Below are 5,676 nucleotides of genomic sequence, written 5' to 3'. Positions count from 1 at the left end.
AGTTACGATGACATTATAGATCTGGTCATCTCCTAATAAGGCTCCAGGTTGACCTAACTCGGCGCGAATAAGAAGTACTTACTTAGATGGCAATGTCATAGTTAAATACAGACCCAGGCACCGATTTCCCTTCTTTTTAAAAAAATTTTTTTTATAGTTAATTGACTTAAAAAATTATATATATATGTGTGTGTATATATATATATATACACACACATATATATATATATATTTTTTTTTTCTTTTAAGGATTTGCAATAGGGTGTGTACACTCGTGGGACAGAGACAGAGATGGACAGAGACAATGATAGGGAAAGTGAGAGATCACCCCCTGGGGGGATGGCCATGCTGCAATCTCTTCTCCATTCTCCTCTGAGGATCTTGGGCACGCGCGCACATGCAACCACTGTGATTTTCAAGCCACCAGGCCCAGAACTATTAGAATCACAGCTGGCCATGTGAGAGTCCAGCACCTTAACCACCACACCACCTGCTGGACCCTCACTTTCTTAAAATGTTTTTCTTAGACTTGACTGATAAACACTGTATTCATGCTTAGAAAAAGTTTTGTATGCTGTAAAGATGTAAAGTGAAAATGTAAATTTTAAAAAAGTAATAAAATACAAATTTTAAAAGCACTGTAATATTTTAAAGCCAATTTTCTCAAGAAAAAAAATGATCATGCTTTATAAAAGGAAATATTTCTTCCATTAGCCTTATTTCTTTAATAATTTTCTAGCCAAGAAGAAAGCAACAAATACCTACTCATGCTCAACTAATCTTAAATAACTTCTTGACAATTCATCTGTTTTGAAATGCCAAATTCATTTTCGGAATGTTGCCTCTCTGCCATTTCTTTTTTCACTTTGTTGGATTTATGACTTCAAAAGAAATATGTCTTGCAGAATTACTCTTAATATCATGTGGATTGAGATCAATAGTAAAACAAAATATTACATGGTGTCAATTGAAACATTTCATCACATTTAAGCTTACAGATTCAATTTGGGAGGTTATGAAACACGAACGCTTCCCATGGGGACAATGAGTGGTAATTACTGAAGATGCCTGTAAGTTAAATGTTATTAGCGGGTAGCCCCTCTGCTTTCTGAAGACATTGTGGTTGGCTCTTCACTCTCCAGTACGGTCCATGTTATCAGGTCCAAGAAGAAATGAGTTGGTATCAAGAGAATTTGAGCTGGAAAAACTTACAGTGTGCAAACAATGAAATGATAACTTTTATCAGATAATGCTAGTAAAAATTCATACTTATGGGCCAGGAGGTGGCGTGGTGGTTATGGCATTAGATTCCCACATGGCTGACTGTGGTTCGAGTCCCTGACCTAGCAGCTTGCATTCTCGCTTTCCCTCTCTTTTTCTGGTCAAATTGAAAAAAAAAAAAAATTATACTGATGAATAAAATAAAATTAAATAATTCTTTTAAAAAAATTCATACTTGACCAGAGTCTTTACTAGCTGTGATGGCCAGAATATTTCATCAGAACTGTAAAAGTTGAAAGAGATTATAAAGTGTGAGCAGATGAGAGTCTGAGACAGTATTCTCCCGCCCAGTGATCTGAAGATTCAGCGGCTCAACATACTAAACAAATAGAGCACGACAAGCTGCCCTCTTTCTTCCCTTTTTCCCTTTCTTTTGCTCTTTCTCTTTCTCTCTTCCAGCTTCTAATTTTCATAGCCCATTCTGGTCACCTCTAAATGAAAATGTTTTCACTGGCATGATGTAATAAAATATTGTATGTTACTGTAAGTATGATCCAGAGATTGAAGTTGATTAAATTGAATGAGAGTTTGCATTGAAAGTAAATAGCGGGGTACATTTAAAAGGAAACGCACAACCCCTTTCTTTCTTTAATGTTGTGGTAAGCAGAATGATGTCCTCTATACTGTCCCCAAAGACACCACACCCTAATCCCTGGAACCTATGAGTATGCTATGTTTTATGGCAAAGGGGAATTAAGGTTGCTTCTCTGGTGAGTTTATGATAGGGAGATTATCCTAGATTTTTCTGGGTCAACCCCCTATAATTGCAAAGTCTTTGAAGATAGAAACAAAAAAGATGAAAGAGAAAGAGTAATGTGATGTGGAAGGAGTGACTCGCCTTGACATGGCTGGCTTTGAAGACAGAAGAGGGGGCCACAAGCCAAGGAATGTGGGAAACCTTCTGGGATCCCAAGAAAATATCCCTCCCCTAAGGGAAAAGAACAATCCCTCATCATCTACAGGCAGTACAGTGGAACTCATGGAGATGTCTGATAAAGAATTCAGAATATTTGTAGTGACAAAACTAAACGAGATGCAAGAACTGAGAGATAATGAACTCCAGAAGATGCAGGAGAAAAGAGATGAAGAGTTCCAGGAGGTGTTGAAGTTCTTTCATGATCTGAAAGAGGAAATACACAGCATAAAAAAGAATCAAATGGAGCTATTAGAGATGAAGGCTGTCCCTCAGGAAATCAAAACATCCCTCGAAAGTATTAAAAGAAGATTAGTCCATACAGAAAATCGAATCTTAGATGTTGAAGGCAAAACCTCTGATTTAGAAAAAACAACCAAAGCAACCTGAGAAAATAACCCCCCAAAATGATAATACTATATGAGAAATACTAGACAGCATTAAGCACCCCAACATTGGAAAATTGGTATCCCAGAAGGTGAGGAAACTAATAAGGTCACTGATAATCTATTCTATGAAATCTTGGAAGAGGGACCAGCAGTTAGCATAATGGCTATGTCGCTGAACTCCCATGTAGTTGACTGCAGTTTGAGTTTCGGACCCGGTGGCTTAAACTCATGCCGGGCGCATGTGCATGTGTGCCCAAGATCCCGAGAGGAGAATGGAGGAGAAGGGATTATGGCGTGGTCATGTCCCCTGGGGGGCTTATTTCTCACTTTCTATCTCTCTCTCTCTCTCTCTCTGTCTTTCTGGCGAGCGCATGAGCCCTAAAGCAAAAACTTCTAAAAAAAAAAAAAATCTTAGAAGAAAACTTTCCAAATCTAAAGAGGCATTCAAATATCCAAGAAGTACAAAGGACCCCTAATAGAATCAACCCAAGAAGATCTTCTCCAAGGCATGTCATAGCCAGACTGGTCAAATCTACGGATAAAGATAAAGATGATACTAAAATTGGCAAGGTTACTCATAAGGGTTATCCTATCAGGCTAACCTCAGACCTCTCATCAGAAACAATGCGAGCAAGGAAAGAATGGAAAAATATATTCATATTCAAAGTATTAAGTAAGAAACAGTTTCAACCAAGAATACTATACCTGGCAAGATTATCTTTCATATGGAAAGAAAGAATAAAAACATTCTCAGATAAACATGACCTGATAGAATTTGCCAGTAGCAGACCCACTCTTCAAGAAGTTCTGAAAGGAGTGCTCGACCAGTTAAACTAAAGTTACATAAAGAAATAAGAGAACAAAAGGCAATCAAGAAAATGACCAATTAATGCTAGAGACAAGAAATATAAATAACAACATAGAATGTTAACTTCCAGGATTTAAACAGAAAGATTGGACCACAGCAACACTGCATATTCAACAGAAGAGAGTTTGAACATAAGAGTAAACTGGTAAAATAGAATTTTATGATTTTTTGAGTAAAACATTACTGATTTTTTAAAATGTGCTTTGTTTTCCCAATTTAAACATTTTACTTTCTTTTGAGTTGTTGATAGGTTCAGGAATTTGTTAAAATATTTTTCTTGTTTGTTTCTGTAAATGGAAACATAAACATTTCTTCCTTCCTGACCCCTCTTGAATTAGAAATATCTGGGAGTATTCTGATTTTGTAGCAGAAGGGTTATTTGCATAAGTTCAAGAATGCTTGTTGCATTGAATCAGAAATTGGAAAAACTCATTATTGGACAGGACTTTGACTGGAATGTCATACCTGAAGATCAATTAGAAAACTATGGAACTAAGGTGGATCTCAAGTAAGCCAACAGGAGCTCTTAGAAAGATGGCCTGGCACCATAAATAGTTCTGCCTGGCAGAAAGGATTAGAGAAGTTATATGAAAGAATTTATAACATAAAATAACCTGGGCTTTTCCAGCCCAGCATTTTAGTCAGTAGAGATTGTAAAAGAGCAACCAACCAGAGAATTATCTTGAGAAAGACTTTGAAGGAAGAAAAAGAGACTGATCTTTGCTAGCAGGTGGTATATCACAGAATACTTGGTAGGCAGGGCTGAACTGAGAAGGCTGATGTGTGACTAGTGTGCTGGGCATTTGCTTCTCAACAATTTGAGTAGTTGACAATTTGTAAATATTTTTTCAAAAATATTTAAAACCATACTGTTTCTGCTATTACAGAGTCACAAACAAAATTATAAGAACTATTTTGAAAATATTTAAACTTTAAAAACTTTAAAATTCAGTATTTTGAAAAAAAATTATTTTGGGAGAGGTTTTTGCTGTAGGGCGTGTGTGCTCACCAGACAGAGAGAGACAGAGAAACAGAAAGCGAGAAATCACCCCCCAGAGGGGATGGCATGCTGCAATCCCTTCTCCTCCATTCTCCTCTCGGGATCTTGGGCATGCATGCACACACGCCCGGCGTGAGTTTAAGCCACTGGGTCCGGGACTCGAACTGTGGTTGACTACGTGGGAGTCCAGCGACATAGTCACTACGCTAACTGCTGGTCCCCAGTATTTTGAAATTTTGAAGGTTGTTTATTAACTGTCAAGAACTATGGAGTATGAGCATTTTTTTTTTTTGAAAGGTTTTTGCTGCAGGGCACATGTGCTTGCCAGAAAGACATAGAGAGACAGAGAGACAGAAAGTGAGAAATCACCCCCCCCCCGGGTGGGGGGGAATGGCCACGCTGCAATCCCTTCTCTTCCATTCTCCTCTAGGGATCTTGGGCACACACGCACATGTGCCCGGCGTAAGTTCAAGCCACTGGGTCGGGGACACAAACCGCAGTTGACTACACTGGAGTCCAGCGACATAGCCATTACGCCAGCTGCTGATCCTAATGTCTGAGCCATTTTAAAAACGTATTTCTTATAATTAACTGTAAATAGAAATACTGAAAAAAATGAAAGAAGGAAGAGACATACAGAAGAAGAAAGGAGAAGAAAAATGAGTAAAATAAAGAATAAAGGAAGAAAAAGAGAAAAAAGATAAATAAATAAAAGATAAAAAGAAAAAAGACAGAAAGGGAGGAAGAGAAGACTTCAGGTAGCTGCATGTTATGAATAAAGGTATAGTGCGTGCCAGATGCCACGGGGCAGCACAAGCTTCGGAGTGGACGGTGGGCTGCCCTGATTCTCAACAACTGAGCACTGACTTTTGGCCCTGGTTTAAAACCTTAATCATGATTATATGTTATGCCAATTATCTATGGTTTCTTACTAAAACCAGTCACAGTATGGAGGCTTGCAATAACAATATATCGTCATCTCACGTATTTCTGTGAGCCGACTGCCTGGCTGGACGGTCCTGGCTTGGGGTCTTCCGTGCAGATGCAGGCAGAGACCAACCGGAGTCGTCTGAAGTCCTGACTGAGCTTTTCACAGGATGACTCATTCACATGTCTGGTAGTGATGGCTACTGTTGGCCAGACCCCCTAGGTGTGACCTCTTTACATGCCTTGAGCTTCCTCACTGCATAGCAGCCGCAGGGGAGTCAGACTTCTTTGTTGGTGG

General features: G+C 38.8%; 1 long non-coding RNA gene across 1 annotated transcript in view; it reads left to right on the top strand.

Annotated features, from left to right (window-relative positions):
• LOC106734753 (uncharacterized) overlaps positions 1-75 on the top strand; it is a 22,847-nt gene extending 22,772 nt beyond the window's left edge. The window contains exon 4 of the long non-coding RNA XR_001370302.2: positions 3-75. This is a non-coding gene — a long non-coding RNA (uncharacterized LOC106734753). The remainder of the gene's footprint in view (positions 1-2) is intronic.
• The last annotated feature ends 5,601 nt before the right edge of the window (positions 76-5,676 follow it).

The sequence above is a fragment of the Tupaia chinensis genome, unplaced genomic scaffold, assembly GCF_000334495.1.
Source record: "Tupaia chinensis unplaced genomic scaffold, TupChi_1.0 Scaffold000212_1, whole genome shotgun sequence".
Lineage (NCBI taxonomy): Eukaryota > Metazoa > Chordata > Mammalia > Scandentia > Tupaiidae > Tupaia > Tupaia belangeri.
Note: the sequence above shows the minus strand (reverse complement) of the source record. Positions and strands in the feature narration are given on the sequence as shown.